Consider the following 23,828-nt stretch of genomic DNA (forward strand, 5'->3'; position numbering starts at 1 on the left):
TAATAGACAGTTATGGTTCACCTCTCCAGTCCAAGTAGCTTCTAGAGTTGACAATATGAAGACATATACTGTCAAAAAGAAAAGAAGTTGGCAAACAAGATCTTGCATGCAACATTTCAGTCCTAATTTCTGAGCAGCTTTGAAAATATACCAATTTCTTCTTTTTAGAAAGAAAGATAAAACCAAAATTTATGCATCTGTACCTCCTAGTCTGAAGAAAAAAAAAAAAAATTAAAAAAAAAAAAAAATCATGCAGAGATCACACAATAATAAAGAAGGAAAATTTTCTTTAGTTCACCAGCTTCTTAGATATGTCAGTGAAAATTTAATTTCTTTGATACACCTTTTGTTTGAGACTTTGTCAAGATCGAAAGCTCCTGAATAACACAAACTTGTATGGTTTCTTTTCAGACACTGTCTGTTGGATATAGTTCTCACAACTTGATTTGCTCAAGGCCTTTCCAAACTGACACAGCTTCCCTGATTCCTAATCAGAGATCCCTGGAGTCAAGATCTCAAATCTCTCTTGAGAATTCACATTCCTGATGGCCCAAAGTTACATGTAAACATGTAACACAATAGATGGGCCCCCTTACATCTGCACATAGGCCTTAAATATAAATGCATACACCGTTAATTTCAGTTATGCATGTAGTTCTTAGCCACTGTAGCTACTCTGAGTTTTCTAAAACCAGTGAAAAATTCATATAAAATTCCTATCAATAGTGACATCTGACACCCTAGAGCTGGCTGACTCACTCTACACAACCATGATATAAAGGAAAATATGTTTTATTTTTGATCCTCTGCATGTCCCTTTATTTAAAAATGTTCTGAAAATCAGTCTCTCTACAGCCTAAGCCAAATTCCATAGAAGCCAATAATGTCTAATTACTATATGATAATAATTAAATGCATTTCTTAATAAGTCAAAGCTTATTCCTCCACATGTCTCGATTTCTTTATTAAGCTTGAAAATAAGTTGCATCAGGAAAATTTTATCAATCTTAGATTCACACACACACACAAAAAAAAAAAAACAAACACAAAAGAGAATGATATTGCCCAGAGCACCCTTTCAGCTTTAGTTTCTTCTTAGGTTTATTGGTCCTTTGCAAATCTGTTCTGACAGAAATATTATGCTGTTATATAGCCGCAGTGGAAGAACACACCAGAGATTTTAAAGGCCAGTGAATGTTCAACATTTGAATGGGCCCTGGACGAAGTAAGTTTTATATCAGCATTTGGTTATTTCTAGAACATCAGCCAACTTGTCTCACTAATTAAATTAACATTAGAAGTCCTAAAAAAAGATCTATTTTGTCTGCTAATTAACTCTTAAGAGTTTGCTATCTGGCTACATAGATTCCCTCAAATAAAAATAATAAAGAATAATGAAGTTATAAGCATGAAGTCAGCAGTTGTGAGCATGAGGATTTTCCCCTGGTTCCAGAGAACCTCCACAGAAAAATGTAAACCTTACAGTTTTCCAGCTGTATTGAGATTTGTGGACCTTTGCAGGTATGTAGCTGAGATAAACACATAAATTTTCAGCTGACAAAAGAGGCTTCAGATGACTAAATCCTTCTTTGACTCAAGTGTCAATTTGGCACAGTTTTCCCTATTTAATTACACTCGGACCTCCCTCCTTCATGTTTGACATAATAAAGTCATTAAGACAATTTTGATAGTAAGTAAAATGGCGAAACTCCAGAAAAGCCAATGATTTCTACTTTACACCAAGGCTCTTGAAGACCTAGAGCAAAATCCAAGCATAAGAACAGTGCCAGATTCTACATTTAACTGTGCTTTGCTTTAGAGGTGCTGAATAACTATGCTGATGTCTGTGAACGTGGTTGCTAAACACACTTTCCTTTTCAGTCTTTCAGAAAGTTGGCAGAAGGATAATTAAGGAGACTCCAGCTCAGTGTGACCTGTCCATACTGACATTCTTCTTCCCACTGCACTGAAACCAACTAACAAGACAAAACAGGTATGGAAGCTGAACAAGGAAATTTGAATCTGGGTTTTATTTTGGCTCTGTTCCCTGCTTCTCTGACAGGAGATAATGGGCAGAACAGTAATGACATTGTTTCACAAGAGACATCTCACATATACAGCTCTGGACTACATAGCCAGCAGATAGAAACAGAGTTATTTTAGACAACACTTCAGAAAATTTAATGCAATAGCAATATAGTTTAACACAAGTCACAGATATTAGTTTAGGACCCTTCTCTCTCTTCTGCCTCTAGCTGCAAAATTTTGTTTGCCCTCCTCTTGTGTTACTCATTCACAACTCAACCTGTCTGCTGGTTTTATCAGCTTGGACTACCTCACAGCAGGGATTCATAACCATGATGATGGTACAAACAGGAATCCACAACCACTGAGTGGAGTGTGAAGAGGGATTCAAGGGACCTGCAGCAACCCTGATATAAAGTGGCACAGGCTGTGGTGAAGTTTCACCTTCCATTTAATTGCTGGTCTGACCTGTTCTCCTAACAAGTCTGTGTCTAGAGTACAAGGAGGAGTCAAGAAAAATAACATCATACTTTTGCAATCTTAACAGCAGGCCTGCAGAAGACATGCTGAATGTGCTTTGAAAGACTGCTTTGTCCCTCACTCAAAACAGTAATGGATATTCATATCAGACAACAGCTTGATTTGGAAGCAAATAATCATGTCAGGCTGTACCATCAATACCATTTTATCTCCCCAAGTTCGCTCTTTGTCACCGGAGAATTAGTTCTTCAGAAGAAAATTAAGGGCTTTTAAATATAACCTTGCTACCTTCTAAATCTCGCTCTATAAGACAAAGACAAGTATTCAATATCAGAAGTGCTAACAAAGAGAAAGTGACAAATATAAGATTTGATATCTCAAAAGGCATCCAACTTAGACATAAAAGTTTTGTAACTTTGTACATCTGGAATTTTCTGCCTTTCAATCTTAATGCTATTTATACAGCCTTGAAGGCACTGTACTTACAAATAAAATGTGAGTTCTTTTTCACACAGGGTTTCAACCATTCCTACACTGAGAGAGTGTCCAGTGATGTTATGCAAAAGCCAAGATTACAGAAGTGACAAATTGTTAGATATTCTGTTAGATAACATTATCTTCAATAATATTTGCTTGCATGAATTGTGAGATATAAGGTCTTAAAATTCTGATACCCTGAAGGGGAAGATTTTATACCAAGCCTCATTTTAGTAGTCCACGCTCAAGGATAACTAGTTACTGAAAATAAATACTTCATAAAGCCTAGTTACAACTTTCTTTCCCTCTTCTTCTTTTTTAAGAAATCAGCATACAGTTTTCATCTTGGTTATACTAAGTAAAGAATAAGTCTTCAAATTTGCAGTTAACCCAACTTAACAATTTCCTGTTTGTTAGCTGAGGCAGCACATAACCATGCATATAATTTTATCCCTGGTACATGCAGAATAACTACACTTAGTTTAAGCATCTTTTGCTTTCACTTAAATGACATCTCATCACTGTGTATAAATATTAATTCAGTACATAAGAGAGAGGTTCAGGTTGCATCTCTGAATGCACACTGATGGTCACATAGCTCGTGGTCTGTCCTCCCACCACTTTTTCTAGGATACAAATGTTGGTTACTGAAAACATTGCTGACCACAATTTGTAATAATTCTGTTTCATAAAAGCCTTAAACAATAAGAAATTAAAATTATTTTAACCTACTTCCTACAAGAAATACTCCTACATCTAGTGGAAGAATTGTGTGTGCATACACATACAAATGCTTTAGTAAACACACAGCACTTTGGTTAGAAAATGTTTGTTTTTAAATATTGGTCCACATTTTATCATGCAAGACTTTCAAATTGCTAGGCCTTTTTTTGTTGGTGTATGTAGCTTCAGGGTACGAGCACTTCTTCCACTTTTTAATCTTTTTCTTTTTAGGCAAAAAAAATATGACCTTTCAATATTAATGAAAGAAGACTTCCAACAGCAGGCATTATTTACAGAAGTAAGACTTTCCCCTGAGCACTCAACTACTGAAAAAACAGTTAATAGTTACATGTATAAACGATTGAACACTTTAACTTAAATTCCTCTGAGAAGTTCCTCTAACACTGTTTAAAAATGAGCATGATGAGCACTTCAGAGATTTGAGACCAGGCTGCATTTCAGGAAAACAGGAAAAAAAGCAGGTCAAGTGATGAATACCAAAATGTCACATACAGGTTACTGCTTCTTCAAGATATTTAAGGAAAAGGCTAAGGGTCTATGACTCTTAACTATGTTGATATGTGCTACTAGTTTATAACTAGCACAAACATATTTTGTGTTGCAATGACCACTGTAAATTTATATCCTAGTGATATCAGAAATTGGTTTCACTTAGTAAAAGGAAGAGTTAAAAATAATCAGGAAAGATTTAGTGCTGTACATTAAACTCTTCAAAATGTAATATTTTAAAAATACGTACCCCAAAACATTAGCCTTTCTTTTCCATCAAAATGAGACATTTTAATAAGAATGTATTTTAAAGTGCTTAATTATACCTTTAACTGAAGCCCAGGAGGAACCCAAATGTGTTTTTTGAGTCTAAACAATGTTTCTTTCACATCTTATTTCAGAGAAATGAAATACTAACCCTCCATGAATGCAAAATAAATAAATAACTAAACAAAGCCCTACCGCTTTCTGTAGACCTGGTCCTAAATTCTTTAGAGAACCTAACCCCCTCCAAACAATCTTTTGGAACTTTAAGAATTAAGCTAGAGGTCCTGGGAACATTATGTAAATGACTGAATGCACTGCGCACCCATCAAACTGATATAAAAATCACAGATCAATTTGCAAGAACCTCTTACCTGCAATTCTGCAAATCTCCTCTTTTTAATCCTATCAATCCCTACCCCAGCCTGACTCCATCCTTTCTTTTTCTTCCTCTTTGATTCATTCAGTCCTACCATTTCATTTTCTCTCATTATTGTTCCAGCAGACATATGACTGCCTACACTCTGGTTCATTACTACTTGTATCTCTTTCCATATATTTTGGTAATCATTGCTTGTGATAACTCAGCATCTCAGCAGCCCAATCTTAATATAGGAGTCTGTTGTTAAAATTAACATTAAAAATATGTATATTTTTAAATGTGGTCTTTGCCCTATGAAACTACGAAGTACAGTACCAACAAAGATACAAACAAAAATGCAACCAAACCCAAATATGAACAAGGTTTTTCAGTGAACAACTGACAAAAATTTTAACTTATTTTTTAAAAAATGTTAAGTATCGGCATAAACTAATGGATGTTTCCAAAAAAACATCTCATCCCATGCATGAGGAGCATGTTGAAAAACCATATAAGGACACTTAATTGAAGAGACAGCAAAGCAGAAGCAGAGACTTCCACCACAGGTTAATCTGAGGTAGCAGCTGATCTCCTAATTTACTGTGAAGCATGGCAAAGGAAGGGAAACCTGAAAAACATGCAGACCTATTTTTAATGTAATAAGCCGGGTAGTATTTCAAATAAATGTGTCGTATGGCTGAAGCAGAAAGCCAGCTGTCTGATTCTGCATCTGAATGAATCAAAGGTGGCCATGCCACATCTGTCAGAGCCAGGGGAAAGGACACAGCAATAATTGAGACACGGGGTGCTGAAAGCTTGAATAAGACCGTTAGCCCTGAAGACAGCTAGGAAAGAAAACGTTAGAGATGGAAACGCAAAAAAGGATTGTCCAGGCTTTGACATAACCTGCTTTGAAAACTTGGCCTGATTTAAAAACCCTTATGACTCTGTACAGCTCTAGAGCTTATTACTCCTTTATAATGATCACCACCAACAAAGCCAGTAGTCTCGATCAAAGAGGATATTGCTACCCTGCCCTCTGCAGTCATCTGAATCCACAGCATCAGATTAAAATCATAAATGGCTTCCTTAAAACACCTGAGGAGGACACCTCCTTCTCCTCTGCAGCATTAACACTTGAAAAGCAAATAAATCTGATGCAACAAAAAGGACTTGGTCTCCCTATGGACTGGCATGTGTAGTGACTTACTCATATCAGCAAGGCAGACACAGCTTTACTGCTTCAGAACATCTAGGAAAACTTCAGTGCAACAAAAAGGGAAGTCAGAGGGGAGTGGAGTTCAGTGCATACCCAAGAGCAAGAGAATGCAGTTAAACCACTACTAAATTAATAGCAGAAATTAAGGCTATTTTATTTATTCATTGCAGCAGTATCTACCAAACATATATATTTTGCAGCAATAAACCATGACATGGGTGATAACCAGGACAACTTGTGAGTGTAAGGATTTTTAGCTAGTTACATTCTCTGAACTGAACATGGGTCCAGCAAATGTAAATTTCATTTCTGACTCTGAACTACATGAATAATCTCATAGCCTTGAAGGTGTTCTGCACCCTAAATGTTCTCACTCATAAATAAAATACAAAGACATTTCTCCCACAAGGAATTCTGAGGCTACCTCAATCAGTGAATGCCCTTAATTTTTGTTACTGATTTACCATTCCTGTTCTGGCACAACGTATTAGAAAAAAATTCAAAAAGAAAAGAAAACAAACAGAAAACCAAGCAAACACAAGTAGGTTTATGCTGTTGCTTATAGGGGAGTAGAACTTGAAGTCACTCTCTCAAACAGTCTCCTGAAGCTTCAGGATGAAGCTCTTAATACAAATCAGTTAAGGTGCATTTTTTACGCAGGGTGATAAACAAACATAAATCAAAATAATTTTTAAAAAGCAACACACCACCACCAAAACACTAAAAAACCAACAAAAGTCTCTGAAAGTTTAAGTGCAGCCTCACTTATTCTATTCATCTTCCAGAAAGCCTGAGATTAAAAAATTCTCAACGTGTATTGTGCCTGCCTAGAAGAAACAGAGTTGGCTTCTGCCACCACTTACAGACCAGAATACATTTCTAAACCCATCTCACAAATGGTTACCTTTGGTTTTTTGGTTTCATGAATGACATCAAGTGCACAAGATCAACCAAGGAATTGTTTACAGGATGATAACTACAGCTGACTACAATACTGATTTCTTGATACGTGCACACTACTGACCACAAAATTACTAGAAGTATTTTATATGTATTTCATTTTGTTCATCTTCTTTGGTCTTTTTTCTTTTTTTTAATACAGTAGACCATGCATCATTGTCTGGTAAGGAAACCACGATAGCATCTGAGTAGCATATAAAATTTTTTTTTTTTTTTAACTGTATGAGCCATTGCCATATATAGGACTGGAGTATGAATCTGAAAATGATGCCTATCGAGGAAACCTCTGAAGCATCGCAAAGGTTTAGAGGTTCTGAGGCCTACAGAAATGACACTTCAGAAGATCTGACTAAGTACAGCCCATTGTCTGCAAGTCCAGTTTGTCCCCAGACAAAAAGAAAATCGTACCTTCTTGCTGAGTATTTTGCTGTGCTCTTGCTTTCTGCGCTGCAATGGTGGGACATGGAGAGGAATCTCTTCTGACATGCTAACCAAAATACTTTCATTTTGTATTCAAAGCGAATCTTTCTACTGACATTAGTAGATTTTGGATCAAGATCTGAGACTAGTAAAATGAATGTTAACCAAATGAAGAGCCGACGTGGCTCATTTTAAAACAGTGACAGAAAGATTAAAGTTAGATCCATGACTTGTTAAATGCTTTGATATATTTGCATTTAAAAGGTTGTAAACCATTTTCAGGTCAGGCCTGGATTCTTTTTTTTTCCCCCTCCAAGATTTATGCCATTTCATTTAGAATTTTTTTCTTTACACCCTATATTTTTCATTTGTAACAGATCTTGACCTTATATTCACTCAACGCTTTATTATTGTACTCAGCTTTCCTACCTTTTGTTATGGTTAGTCTATCTTACGTTATTACAGGAAACAGCTATATAAAATACCGACATATCAGGGTTGTAAATTAAGAATTTATACAGACATGTTATTGTAAGAAGCAAGGTCACCCCAAGGTGGTGAGAAGTGGTTACAAAATTTCCCCTTCCTTCTTTATGTTCTAGTGTCTGAAACAATGTTGGTGGGTGTTTCCAAATAGATTCTCAGATGCAAACCCTTACTTAAATACAGATTTTACGACTTGATAACTGATTTTACTAACTGAATGCTGAAGCATAAAGAAACTTCTCTTTGAATGACTGGAAAATATATTTACCTTCCCCAGATCTTCTGGTTACGGATGACATATTTTAGCATTTGTGCTAAAAAATATACCTCTCCTCCTATTTAGTTTTGTCATCATTATTGTTCTTTTTTTAAAATTATTTATTTACTAAAGGCCACCAGACTGCACTTGGATCTACTGTGCTGACTGACAACTTGCATTCACTCAAGATACCACAACACAATTCAAAAACAATGCTGCATTTTCTGTTCTTTCAGACATTTTTTATCTTGGCTAATTGCATTTTCTGCCCAAATTTGCCCTGCAGCCACAGGGAAAGATTTCTTCCTTGCTTTATTCCTCATATGAAGATTTTTTGTAATTCAATCACATGCTTTTAAATAGGCCCAAGTATGTTCTGCCCTAGAAATACTTATTTCATACGGAATAAAAAAAGAAACCTTGGGTTAATTGTCATTTTACTGCTTCTTAGAAATATTCATGATTATGAAAGAAAGCTCCTACCTCCACCAGAAGAAAAACTGGGAAATCCTTCCCTTTTCATTTCCCTTCCCCCAAGACTTTTGAAAAGCCAAACAGATTAGCATTGAGCAACGTTCCCAAAGACAGGGGCACCCCTTAGGGAAAGCGTTATTTTTCACTTTCCCTGCCTTTCCTCCTCATAAAAACTCCTCAAAGGGAAAAAAAAATAAGAGAGAGAAAAAAAAAAGATTAACTCTTAAATTCAGAACTAGATGAAGCAACTCTCCAACATACAAATTTACGTAATTATTATGTAAAACACTTTGTATTGTTAGCTAACACCAGCTGAGATTGTGACTACCAGGTGTTTTCAGATCTACTTGCACGCATTTGTGTGTGAGGGGAACCACTGATCAAAAAAGAACTGACAATGAAAAGTCTTTCATAAAAACATTCAGGCTATAAATGTTTTGAACTATTTTCAATCCCAAGCATCCTTTGTTATTAGGTTTCGATTCTTCTTCTCAGTCCATCTGTTAAAAAAAAATAAAAAATAAAAAAAAATAGATACTGAAACAAATCCACACCACAGCCCATCAAACTTCACAAACGTGTTCTTACCCTACGGGGCTGTCATCCCCAGCCTGCTTATCTAAACAGCTGCACAATTTGCTGCGTACCAGCAGTGTTGGCTGCAAAGCCCATTTTAAATGCCTTTGCTACTTGAGGAAGCTTTCAACAATGACAGTGAAACAACGTAGTTGAGATGAGCTGTATCTCAGCTCTTTACTTATGATTTTTTTCCTTGGCAAGACTTTGAAGAGAAGAGTAATTAGCTATTAAGAGCAAAAAAAATCAGATGCTCAAAAGAAACCTGGACATTTTTCTTTTTCTCCATTACCTGAATGATGTCAAGGTTCCTCCCTTGCATCCAAAGGACAAATATTCAAAATCATCATGAAGGAAGACAGAACAGACAAACAACTGGCTAATCAGCATCTGGAGAGCAGAGATCATCTGCATCTGGAAATTTCAAGGTTTAAATTTCTACTTGCTTGTATACTAAAAAGATGCAGGAGGATGTGGAAAATGGGAAATGAAGAAAAGGAATTTCTTGTCTATGTTAATAAGCTAGATAAAGACATAACTTCAACAGTACACTCGGTCAATTTAAACTAGGCTCTGTGATGCCTTCATGGAGCTCTGGTAATGAAAGAGGATTTGGGAATAAAGGTGGTGGCATGGTCACTTTCCAAGAAGCATGGCCAAAAGATAAAAGCATTCTGAGGAAAAGTGGGTAGCTCTTAAGAATTTCTCCAATGCCAGTAAAACAGTCATTTCCAGTTGTAGTTCAAACACACTTCACACACACACAAAAATTGGAAAAGGATACAAATCCCTACTGTGTACATGCTCATCACAGCAGAGGCTACGCTATAGTCAATCTAAGTCCTTTAACCAATTTGAAGAAATATGAAAATGGACAATGAATGTCCTAACACTTTTCTGTTCCAAGCGACTCATATTTGGCTCTTGGCAAGTGATGACAAAGATGAGAGATGAAGGCGGAGCTTGCTGTGTGATCACTATGCTCTTAATACCTCAAGAACTGCCTGCCTGCAAATTTCCTACCCACCTGCCTTCACAGCACAGGGCAGAGTGGGTCCTGATATCATTGCCAGTTTTCCTGGCAGAAAAGCAGATGCTACCAGTTTGAGAAATACGGGTCAGAAAAGAAACAAGTCCAAAGGAAAATTAGACATGCTCCTATGCAGTCATGCAGAAGACTGTCAGTCTAGCTCAGAGAAACCTATCGCTTATTTGCATCGCCAAAGCACCAGAAAGAGACAAAAAATCTATGCCCATCTGTTAAATGACTGAGATGATTACAAATTTTCACAGGCTGACGGGTAAAGATGCTCTTCCACATGTTCAAACAGGGGAAAAGCTCATCCTAGCAGCTCTACACAAATCAGTGAGATGAAACATCGTATCAGGATGAACAGTAACAACGAAACTTGCACATTACCAGTATACACTGAAGGCAGTTGCTGCAGGCTGGGTATCGGCCTGATTCTCTGCTCTTCTGCAAAATCACTTCCCTCATTACCCATTCAGCACCACTAACATTGCCCCTGATCATGAACACCCCTATCCCTGGAAAAGCCCTGGGAAAGGACCCACATGGGGTGACCCAGAATGAGGAAACATGGGCTAATTTCAATTTAGGTTAAAACCAAGTTGGACCACAGCAGCCTTCAGCATGAATGATCTGATGGATTAGCGAGTAATATTTTATGACATTTAAGGATGAATTTTTCAAAAAACATGAGACTTTTTTTTTTCCCCCTGAGATTTTGCAGTGTAAGGGAGAGAGCAGCCCTTCTGCTACTTAGAACTGGAAAGCAGATAACATAAAAGTTCAGAGCCTTGAGCTTTTGGTTGGTTTTATTTCTTCTGTTTTTGTTGTGTGGGGTTTTTTCCTAACTGTCCTCCATGACAGCAAAGATGATGCTTTCTGCTGACAAACCCACTTCATTTATTCATGTGTTTTCATAAAACATTACTTTATCTAGCTTAGGAACTGTCTTTTTACTGGAAGATGTGTTTTTCCCCATCCCAAGTGCAAGTCACTTCTCTACCGTGAATCTCTCACAAGGCAATAATCTATAAGAGCATATAGTATATTGTAGCACCTATTCATATAATTCCAAAGAGAGTCTATATATGCAGCTTTACTGCAACTATAATTTAGATATATTGAATAATATAACCTATTTTATAGTGGAAACCTATTTTTTACTATGTACATGAATTGACTATCAATAATAATTGTTTGTGCTTACACAACACCTCAGTACCTAAAGAAACTCAAAACACTTCTCAATGAAACACATCTCTGTTTTTCAAAGGTGAATAGCTTGCAGTTCTAAGCATAAAGCACTAATGCAGCATTTTTGAAGTTAAAATGTAAGCTAGAAAGCAGGTACATAAATAAAGAGATTTAAGAAATCTGTGCTTTTAAAAATCTTTACATCTCTTCAGGTTATCTCCCAACTGTTTAGGGGAGTAAGACTTCTACAGATACAAGTATAACTTCATTAATTTGAATACTGATATCAATAGCCCGCATGAGGGAAATACTCCAAGTTAGTGATGTATATATGGAATCTATATTGAATTCTCTGTTTATATTTGTGGTAGTTGAAAGAGCTTAAAACTAGCTTAAGCTGCGCTAGTCTATCACTTGTAGTAGTCGATAGCAAGACAGACATGCTTCAACAGCCTGAGCTTCAGTCAAGTTGGGAGCTTCCTTCTCAACTCACAAGCAATTTTGTGATGGAGGTGACTGGGCAAGTTATGACTATAAATCTGGCTACATTTATCACATCTTCAGGGAACCAGAAACATAAGAGAATCCTGGACCCTTTCGTCATTGCTCTTTGAGGGTACACTGCTAAATTATGCAAGCTTGCCACACTTAATCTGCTGTCCAAAAGATGTAAAACCAAGCCAAATTCATGCTGTCTGCAGGTTATAAACACCACCAGTACTCTCAAAGAATCGCTCCATGATTGATACATACTATTAAATAAGACAATCCTCAGTGAAAGGAAGGAAATCTGAAGGCCCAAAGAATTGGTTTCTTCCACCCTGACTTTATCCTTAATGAACACTCAGCATGTGTGCAAATCTCACCCTTTTAGGGTGCTCTAACATCACAGAAACACAGACTGAACAGTCAATAGGTATTAGAATCTGGAACACTCCCAGAACTGAGTTAGCTATCTGAGACATTCCTTACCTCTCTACTCATGGCTCCACTGCATCAATATGAACAGATTATCTGAATGGCACGATCCTAATCGCAAGGCTGAATAAACACAGGCAAGTTGACGCAATTAGAAAGCAGTAATACGTACACACTCTTATTTTATGGCCTTCTGGTTCACTGCCACGAAGACAACTCTGCCACAATAAGCATAGTAACCTGCAGATAGCTACCAAACATACAGTGCTTGATCATAATCAGACACTAGGAAAGAAAGTAATGCTTTTATAAACTTGTTGTTTATTCGGTTGATGTGAGCAACAGAAATACTATGGGAATGGTGGCACACGTACATCTGTCTGGAGTAGCTGGTTATCAGAGCTACAAGGGTTTATTTGCATGCCAAATTCAGCTCAAATTATCCTCATTTTCTGTCCAAATTCTGTTCATAATATTAACCTTTTCAACTCCATCTTGTTGTAAAGATTAAAGTTTTATTGTAAAATATGACCTGCACAAGAGACAGCAAAAGGATCAGAGCTGAACAATAGCCTAGGTATGGTGACATCAGTGAGTTAATTGCATATGCCTGAACTCATGGTAAGGTTAAAACTGAAGACTGACATCTTGATAACCCAGAACTGGAATGAATACCTTGTTGAGATATACAGAGCAATTCACGTATTTCAGAGTCGCTTTTCAGGCTGTCTGCATAAACAGGAAAATGGAAAACACACACAGCTAAGACATTTAAGAGTGCTTTAACAGAACTATCAGTCTTAGTATTGTGGCATAATTCAGTTCCTGAGTACAAACATCTAGTATATGCTACCTCCCTCTTAACCAGTCTGTGACATTTCTTGTCACAGTTTGCAATGAAGGTTGGGACGGAGAGTTCTCAAAAGCAATAGCTTCCAGAGAACTGTTCCATACAGCCTTTCCTAGCTGTCAAAGCAGTAGCTTGTTATCAGAGAAAGCAACAAGAAAGTTAAGCCAAAATTCAAACTCAATGTTATCCAGCTAGGAAGTCTAACAGAAGGTGAAGGCACTGCTAACACAATATAAATGAAATCACAAGGGCTATCACGAAAGTAATGCCTCCTATTTTACAATGCTGGCTGACAACATCAGAGGCACACACTGCTGCTACAGCAGTAGAAGCTGAACCTTCCCTGCCAATATTCCACTATGTTTTGCTGCCATGAGACAGATGGCAGCAGAGGGGCAAAATGGTATCTGACATGGAAGTGTGGATGAAGTAAAGATGTGTCACTGAATAAATAGCACCCACCGACACTCATCAACACTTGCTGGCTGTTTAAAGATATAACAGCTAATGGTGGTGCCTAAGTTGTAAAACCATGTTTGATAGTAGAGAATTTGCTCAACCAAATAGTCTTATTGTGCTCTTTGTATGTGTTGTTGTATACTTGGAAATACATAGGACGCACTGCTTTCAGAGCAACATACGTACACGGTTCGAAGTCAAACCAATTTAGACATAAATTTCAGAACAGATGCTACTTGACCTCATAATGCCTACATCACGTTTTGTCTTAATAATGTTCTTTAGAAGGGTTCTTGGGCCTGTCTTATCTCCATCATCACCTATAATAGTTCTCTTCAGGTTTGAAGGAAATTGTTCTAAAAATTGCCAAGGCTTTAATGCATTCTACCTCTTAGCTTTCTAAGGAAAGTCTCAATACATTCTCTTTATGATCCCTATAATAAATAAAGATAAAGAATCAATTAATTGGTGTTGCTTTGGATTTGTAATAGTAAAGTATATAATAGTGCAGAAGATAAATTACCTCCTTATTATGCAAACATGGCTGCCTCCTACTAGTATCAGTCATAGAAAGTTTGTCATCCTTGGGGACTTGCCTTCTAAGTGAAAATGTTTTACTTACCTCTTCTGATGGGATTAAATAAAAAAAAAAAAAAAAAAAAAGTAGGGATTTTAGTTTATCCCTAGGGAAATTTCACACTCTTCTATAAAATACTTTTTATTTTTGCATTTCTATATATTTTATTTTTCCCCATAATACATGAAATAGCACGTAGAAAGGCTTGACAAATCTCTTTGTGCAGTTAGTTCAGCCTCCCGTTTGGGAAGTTTTATTTTCCCAGGTTTATTAGATATAAAAATCAATCTTGAGCCTGATTCACATCTAACACAACCTTCTCAAACTGGCAAAAGAAAACAAGCAAACAAAACAGTGCTAAAAGTCCAGAATGCCATAAAGAATTTTGACAGTACTTCCAGTGATTGGTATCCTTGTTCTAGGGAAGATGATGGAAAATGGTTCTCTGAAGATGTGGGAACCTTAAGATAAATGATACACATGAAACAAACCAAAATACACAAGCAATTCATTCCTGTATTATCCTCTGTATATGTATCCTCCTTGGACCAGAGACAAAGTATTTATCTCACTTATTTATCTCACTCTCTTATGCATAAAATTTGATACAGTCTCAAAGACCACAATCAAGAAGATTCAAACAGCAGACACTTGAACAATTTTTTTGCAAAACTATAATTCCCCTCCCATGCAAAAAACCCCAACACTTATTTTGATAGGTATCCAACTAGCTCTCCAGAAAGATATCTTCAAAATTAATCAGTCCCTCCATACTCTGTCAGCAACTGCTTCTATCCCTACAATTTTCAACTGACACAAGAAATGCGGGTTGGCAGAAAGTCCTAAGTCCCAAACTACAATTTTGCGACACAACTTTTAACCACAATAAGCAATTTTCCTACTACTAGTAATGCAGGAACAACAGTGACTGTTTCTAGAAGTTTTTCATACAGAAAGGATAGCCTTTGAAGATTGAGATGCTTGGCAAATACAAAGCTCTACATGACTCTCCCTTTAAATTTCATAGCATAGTGAAATATTAGCAAGGCTCCTAGCAGATTTGTTTTACATTTGCTGGCAAATTCATACCACATAATAATTGGAGTATATTAACCAAAGAAAGAGAACAGAAAGAAGCAAGAAAGCCATACCATCAGGTGAAACATATTATTTTCCTTGGATTTTTCTTACACTTCTAGTGGCAAGTGAAATATTGAAATAAAAGGTTCATTAAAACTATGTTTTCCCCAAAGTACACATAGTTTTTGTAATTTTTACATTTGTGTTCTTTAGTAAAGTTTCAGCAATAAATGAGACAAAAACCCAACAAGTTCTACCAGGCAAAGAGCCAGAGCTCCAATTACAGCAAGTGCTATGAGAATAAAAGTAATAGATTTTAATTGGTGCCTTAGGGGAAAGGCCAGTCTCCTTGGAACAATGGGAGTCTTTGGTGGTAATTGACTGAATGCTCCTTTGAGAGCTTGTCAGTAACACACATGAAACAGTAGCAAAAAGAAAGGTTTGGCATCCTAGAACTTGAGAAGACTTATGGTGGTGGAGGCACTATAAAAAGAGGGTGGTGAAACACTTAACAAAGGACAGGATTCAGAATACAGGTCTCAACTCCAAGGTTCAAAATACCAAATATTTCAAAAGGTGTGGGACTTTTTTACTTATTTATTTTTTTTCTCAAGATAAGAAAGCAACATTTCAGCGCACACTGTTGTAAAAACACAGAGGTCTGAGGTAGATTATTTGTGAACTTTTCCCCCTGCTACATTGGATGACTGATTTCTACTTCTCTATCAGATTTTAATAGCCTACTGCATCTTTTCTTCCAAGCATGCTTTCACAATGTTTTCTTCTCTCCTTTCTGCTTTTCAGCTTTGGTGAAAATATACCTTTCACAGCAATACAAACGAGGGTTACAACCTTGCATGGATGACAGGCACTTTGAGATTTCCTGACAAAAAGAAATGTAATAGAAGGAGATCAGATATTCCACACGTGCATGTATATGAATTAGGAGAATTCATTTCTTTTGGCTTGGGTTCCAACTAAAATCCTACTTCTAATTCCTGTATTTGGAGATTATTTCTGAATTTAGGAAAACATACAAATGTTTTCATTTACAAACCAGGTTTAACAATATTTCTTCTTCACTAGCCATTAACACAAAAATCCATAAATGACTGAGGGTCTGAAGAAACAAACAGAGAAACTGTTATACTGTCTTCCCTAACAGATGCTGTCCTTCAGTCTTTGGTTCACCTCCAATTGTTCTTTTGTTTCTGGGAGTTGAAAACATCCCATTAGGCATGGCACACATATATAGATTGCATTTCTTTCCTAAGTGCCAAAACTGAGCACAGATTGCCGTCCTTCAAGTTTGCTGTGCTATCACGTTAATTATTTACCATTAGTAATAGAAGTAATCAGAAACAAGCTGTGCACCAGACCCCAAAGGAACATTCTGCACTGATTGTTCCATTGCTGTTTGTTGTCCACTGAATTTCTTTCTAATTGTCCTTATTTCCTTTGATGAAAAAATCAGGTAGACTAAACTGAAGACTAGAAATACTTTTTACTCATACACAGTACAAAGGCCTGAATATACATGCGCAGAGGAGAATTCATAATATTTTACTCCACTTAGATTGTTAAGGGCAGATTTCTAACAACAAAATAATTAGCAAGGTGATTAAGAAACAATAGGTAACATTATTACGTTCCACTGGGATTTATCTTGGTAAATCTACATGGAATTTAAAAGTTGAATCATTTGAAAACAAAATTATTTGGGCTTTTTAGTCCCCAAATATTTTCCATTTCCACACCTTCTGAATGCATACTACAACATTTTTGTTGTTTTTTCCTCCCAACTCTACTTGACAGTTTAAGAAACTTCCAGGTATTCTGAACAAGCTGACTTTTACCTGCTTGGGGCTAGTCTTTCATAGGAAATAAATAAATACACGTTAGGCTACCTGACTTTTCCCTGGTTTAAACAGCTGCTATAGAAATGCACAGGGCTACACGTTTGATAATAGGACATATTTGTGCTGTATTTAGACACGTGCGTGCAGTACTACCTCTACGTAAGCTGAAGCTAACTGTATTTCACTGTTCACTAAGCTGCTGGAATACATCTTCCTTGCCAAAAGGGCTATCATCTGTTCCAGAATATTTGTGAAATCACTGAGGAATAGAAAAAGGATAAAAACGGAAATGTTTAACAACAGATAACCTTGCATAAGATTTAAACGTTCAGTTTGTAGACAGCAGAGGATAGAGAAACGGAATAACACCTGTGAGACTCTCCTCAGTCTGAGTGAATTTTAGATTTAAAGCTGAATTCTGTGGCTCATACTTTCCTATCATTAGTTTCAACACTCAGTATGTCCTTGGAGACTTCTGTGAGATACGTCATACCACAGTACAACTTTAAGTGGGAAAATGTCAAAACTGCCACTGTTTTTGATAGCCTTACAAGAGAAGCAGAAGAATAAATGGGCTTTGATTTCACTTCATATCCAAGAAGAGATATGGATGTAGAATAATGGCAAGGGCTTTGCTCATAATGGCTATTGTGAGAGCTGTCAAATACTGCAGGTATGAATCACAAAGTTTGGTAGTGAATGCTGCCAGACATTTCAAAAGTCAGAATATTCACTTTCAAAGATGACACTTTGTCCCCACTGTGTTAACAGGGATCAGATTGTTTGTTAATTACTGGCTTCCTGTGAACTCAGTATCAAAGATCAGTAACACAGGACCAGCTTTTCTGTCACTACTGCTTTACAGATCTTCACTAAATAACAGTGAAGTTCTTCCAATCGTTACTAATTATTAAGAACAACTTAACTTTCTAAACTAAGAACAAAAGGCAATCTTCTGAAATAGAAACCAAGTCTAAACTCAGTCATCAAGTGTGCACGAGTAGATGCAGAGTATGGGTAGAAGCATTATTCTTGAATGTGAAAGCATTATACAATGCAGTGAAAATTACAATATATGCATTGTTATAACTTTATATTGTTATGACTATGTAGTAGTCACCAATAGTTCACACAAAAAGATTTGTATTAATTATAAGCACTGAAAAATTGGATGAAAAATGAAAAACTAAATCTTGATTTAGTGCTGAGCCATCCCCTCCTCTCCTATGAGTAGTGATCTGTTCCATGTAATACAGTCTTATCGTAAACCTACCAAACTGTTCCTGCAGTCCAAGATCACCATGGTAAGTTCAGGATTTCAGCTCTTTCTGACCAGTTCATCAAATCTTAAGCCAGAATTCTTGAATGAGATTAGATAACTGTACTTGCAGAAAAGAGACAAATGAAAAAGAACCCTCATGTTCTTCCATAAGAAGCCCACTGGAAGAAAGGCAAATGTATTGTTACCTAAACTCGCCAGCCTAACAGGTCAGCAAAAATAGTATGATTCTCATTCAGTGCACTTTTGAGTCCTTCCCTCCAAAACACTTTTTCTGAAGTAAAAGATACGGCAACCAAACATCACCTGTGGTCATAGTGTAGACCTGCCTATGAGTACATATCCCTGCCTATGCCACATTGGTTTTACTCAACTGGAGAAATCTGCTGAGCTCTAACCAACCTGATACAAGCTGGTATTCTCTATGCTCAATTTATAGAGGTCTACAAGAAGTACTCAACTGGAAAGAACTGTATTTTGTTGAGTGTAAAAATCAAGTCTTGCCATCACATCAGCCTTCTGAAAGCTTCTGGAAACAGGTCAGGGAGAGGATTTTGATCCCAATCTGATTTTAGCAACTGAGAGTAGCAGAACCTAGAGAAATAGCAACATCAGATGGAACTGTTCATCCCTATAGACAAGAACATTTTCCCCAAGGCTTAGAACAGGCCAGCAAAAAGCACATAGCTCTGGGTCTCAAGCTTTATACAACCACATACTTTACATTCCTGAAACAGGATATGAAGTAGCATCCAAACATTCCCACTGGGGCTAATATCAATAAATCTCCAGTCCTTCGTGACTGACAGCTAGAAAGATTTACCAACTGTTCTCCCCTCTACAGATACACCACATGCTAGAAAGGACAGAAGGCTGGGCCTTCATCACTTTAGGTTCCTTTCATTTAAAACTCATTAATAGAACGGAATTTGAAGCAGTTAGGGATCTAGCCAGAACTGAAACCCATGCAATTATATTTACAATAAATAGCCGTTATCTTTGAGCTACACACACAACAGGATGGTGCTTAACATGCTGTGATAAAGGTGCTAATCACAACCACTAAATATAAAAGAAGAGGAAGGCATCTGTAATCCATTTATCTTTAGAGAGGGTTAAAAAAAAAAAAAAAAAAAAAAAAAAAAAAAAAAAAAAGAAAAGAAACTGCACTACACAGCAATTATCCAAATATTTTGAAGAACAAAGGAAAAATTCAAGGCAGGTGTACAGAAAGAATGGAAGGGGGAAAAAAGAGGAAAAAAACCTAAAACCAAAGCTGAACAAAAAATTTAAACCTTTAGGAAATGTCTGATGGACCAGACATTCTATAAATAGTATAAAGTTGCTGGCAGATACTATCACCCAGCATTTTATTAACTGGAGATACACCACCACAAAGGGTTTGAAAGTAAAAGGAATGAATGAACTGCATCAATTGGCTCTGCAAAAAGCACTGTTTGCTGTATACAATAAAACATTCTAAATTAGCCAACAGCAATTTCTGAATCTAATAAAAGCTCTGGAGAATTAAAGCCACCACCACGTCGCACATCTGCTTTTATTTTCACATCTGTGATTTCCATTGCAAAACTTGAAAGAAAACTATGTGGAAGGTTTTTCCTAAAGACCATAAAACTTGGTGTGTGTGTTTGTAGGAAAGTGAACGCTAAATTCTGCAAGACTGTCAAGACATCAACATGGATTCCTAGGCTATTTTACTTGTTAACCTATCAGTGCACTATTTCCAATCACTACTTCTTCATGTAGAAACCTCTAAAGCATTTTACATTCCTTCAGAAAAGGCTGTATGCACCTAACAAATAAACCAACATTGACATGTCTAAGCTGAGGGATTTACTGTATGCTGAGGATTCTCTCTTCTGGAGACTCCTTGACAAATACTCAAATAGGCACTGTGTCTTTGGAAAGATCCATGTGTTATGATTTTCTCTTCCCTGTTCTGCATCATCAGTCATGGAGTCAAGGCAGTGCAGTAATTTAGTGAAAGAACAAAATACTGAGAAACAGGGTTTCCATCCCTCTTATTGACAGAGCTTACACATCAATATATTACTTATGATTTTCTGTTATTTCCTAAAGAAAATACTGTAAGTTAGAAAAGTTACAAGTAACAGCAACAGTTCAGTGATTTAAGTTCTAAACAGGAGCTGAATTTTTTCTCATTCCTATTTTCAACCCCTCTCTATCCCCCTTTTGTAATATGACATTACTTGCAGTGTCCAGCTTAAGGATTCAAATTTGTGGAATAAGGAGACAAAAATATGGAATATGGAACCTTTTAAAAAGAAATCATTAGCATTCTGAGACAGAAGTCCTGCAAATCCTATATGTTTATAGATAGAGGTTTTTTTCCTAGGCAGAGGAGAGAAAATAAGCTATAAACAAACAAATTATTCAACACATGTCACTGTTTGTTGTTTTCCAGAAAGTGAAATTTATCACAAATTCATTAACAAACCTATTAATTATTTGAATAAATCCAATTACATGCATTCTACGCTTCACTGTTCTAACTGCTTCTCTCTGCACAGAACAGACAAGGCTATGTACAGGATACACTTGGTTTCGTCATTGGAAGCAATTCATCTTGAGTAAGCAGAGTTCACATTTACCTTCTATTTCAGTGGGACTATTGCTAACAGACAACTAAGTGCTAAAAGGATATTAATTTTATTATAATAGGAAGCCAACAGCAGTAAGTTCAGCACATGCTGGTCCCACTTGAATCCTATTAGGGTATTTTGTCCAATATCTCAAAATAATAAGTTTATTATTTTCTACTACTGAGGAAGTCTTTTCTCTCTACAAAGAAAATCACTGCGGAACAAAGAGCACTGAAGGCTGCAGGTACAGACTGAGAAGAATCATTTATCTCAGATAACATATTTGGGGAAAGCACTGTCAGTTTCAAAGTAAGCAGAGTTCCTCACAGCACTGTCAGGATTTCAGAAAAGAAGAAACTCAGGTCTGGGGATCCAGAGATATTAGCTGACAGTGTTCTTGGTGACAAAGGCTGTAAATTCTCCCTTCTGACAGTCATCAGGTACAATAATATTCTAATATTTTTGCTTCCACTGTGAAATACTTTTGTGTGTGGAAGTATGGCATAGCCCTATGATCTTTTCCCTGTGCTCCCCTAGTTATGGGAGGTGAACTGGATGCTTATATATAAATGCTTCTGGAGAAATAATCTCATGTTATACAGAATAGGCAGTCTCCAGAAGTTCTCCCTGCAGACATCATTCTCCTCTTGCTCAGGTAAGTTTTGGACAATTCAGTCTTAGACCTTCACTAAGGTCCATTCATCCCACGTGTTGCAGCTTTCCTCTGGCTCCCATGCTGATTACAGGCCAACTTCAATGTGTTCTATTGCCAGAATGAGCTGTTCCACCTTTCCACCTGGAAGCTTTTTGCTTTCATCCATCTGGTTTTTGAGCTGGAAAGGGATTAATTTCCAGGCATATTAGCCCTTGATCCAACTCAACAGATGGGTACACAAACAAGAGTGGCAATGTGAAGAAGGAAGTTGGAAGATGCAGCTGGGTTATGGATTTTTGGAGCCACTATGTACTTAAGTTGGACTAATATGCTTACAAAACTCTCAGCTCCTCCTTAGTTCTTAATACTGATTTTGCCCTGCTAAAACACTTATTAATTTTTCTGGAGAGCAATATTATCACTCTCCAAGAAATACCGAATATGATTATGTGCAAACTTGCCACAGCAGTTTCTGTACCAGCAAACCAGCCTTTCAAACCACAAGCTCACAGGACATTTAAATGATCTGATAATGTAGTTATTTTACCTTCTAAAGATAAGTTTAATATGCTTGTCATGGGTCACTTGCAATGAGACAGTAACTCTCCACTAATTTCAGACATTTAGTTGATTTCATTCCGAGACTTGAACATATTTCTGTTTCTTATTATAAAGATTATCTATCTCCCCACCCCTTCACCTTTTTCCAATCCTGTACAGTAATAACCACATAAGTAGCTTTGAGGATTTAACCATATGGCAACACAGCAGTATGAGGTAGCCAACTCCTTCCCTTTCTTCATCAAAAGCTCAATTTATCAGAACAGGTAACAAATGGAATTCCAGAGCTATAAGCCATTAATCAGAGCACTTTCAAGAGGAAGCCCTTGACAGGTGTCTTGTTAAGACCACATGAGGCAGCTGCCTGCAGCAAGGAAGTAGAACACATGATCTCAGAAGTACACCCTAGCTTTATGTTCCAGTGTTTAGAAACAGTTTTATCAGGGGAAAGAAAAATGTCCTTGAACATGATACAAATATTCCTTGGTTATGAACATGCTCACAGTGCAGGTGAGTAGAGGATGAGATCCAAACTCTGTCACAGTTACTGTCAATTGAAGAAAAGTAGGCAGTGCTAGAATATGATTTGTTTTATTCTAGGGTCAATTTCTTAACAGGTCAAATAACTCATGCATGCCCTGAAGCGCCAGCTTCTTTTGAATAAAGAGTTAAACATGATCTATGAGAGAATAAAGCTAGGCACTGTCCTCTCTGGTTAGGACAGCCCTTTTTTCCTTTCATACTCTCTCTGAAAGAATATATAAATGTTTCAGTACAATGAAAGCAGCAGAAATGGTGACCTTAACTGCCCAAACATACACAACCTCCATTGCAAATAAGTCTTCACTAGGAATTTCTACTGAAGCAATTCAGTTCTGCCTGGAACAATTCGTACCATGCACTAAGACAGAAAAAAAAAAAAACAACAGGAGCCAGGTTCATAACCCCATGGTAGAGAAAAGAGCTGGGGTTGGGTCTTCCACACACAGCATGCACACAGTTTCACAGCTAACAAGTTGAGAGGACAATAATATCACCATTGCCATTTATTTAATGATGCTTTGGTTTTGATTTTTCATCCTACCCTTTTTTTTTTTTTTCCTTCTGGACCAAAAGCTGAGAAAGCCAGAAATGAAATAACTAGTAATATCAGGAAGAACTAAGCTATTTTTAGTAATGTCCACACCAAAACACCACTGGTAATAATTGTCTATCATCAAATATAAAAGCTAATGTGCATGAGAAGGAGCCTTTAGACAATATAACTTTTTTTTTTAGTATATCTACATATAAGAATGTTTTCATCGTCATTATAAATTGTTTCACCATCATCTCCTTTTGCATACCAGCATATCACAAAAAATTGTCAAAAACGTACAACAGAGAAAACATCAGCTTCCTTTTATGAATGCCAGTATTATAAGTTCTTAGTAAATTGTTACTCAGCTGGGTGCTTGCATGATTAAAACCTTCTGGGCTTCGGAAGGTATTTTCTCAGCAGGATTTTG

The 23,828-nt window shown here is 36.8% G+C and overlaps 1 protein-coding gene across 3 annotated transcripts in view; it reads right to left on the reverse strand.

The window, feature by feature from the left end:
• Nucleotides 1-23,828, reverse strand: part of SORCS1 (sortilin related VPS10 domain containing receptor 1) — a 258,259-nt gene that overhangs the window by 125,052 nt on the left and 109,379 nt on the right. The window lies entirely within an intron of this gene.

The sequence above is a fragment of the Coturnix japonica genome, chromosome 6 (assembly GCF_001577835.2).
Source record: "Coturnix japonica isolate 7356 chromosome 6, Coturnix japonica 2.1, whole genome shotgun sequence".
Lineage (NCBI taxonomy): Eukaryota > Metazoa > Chordata > Aves > Galliformes > Phasianidae > Coturnix > Coturnix japonica.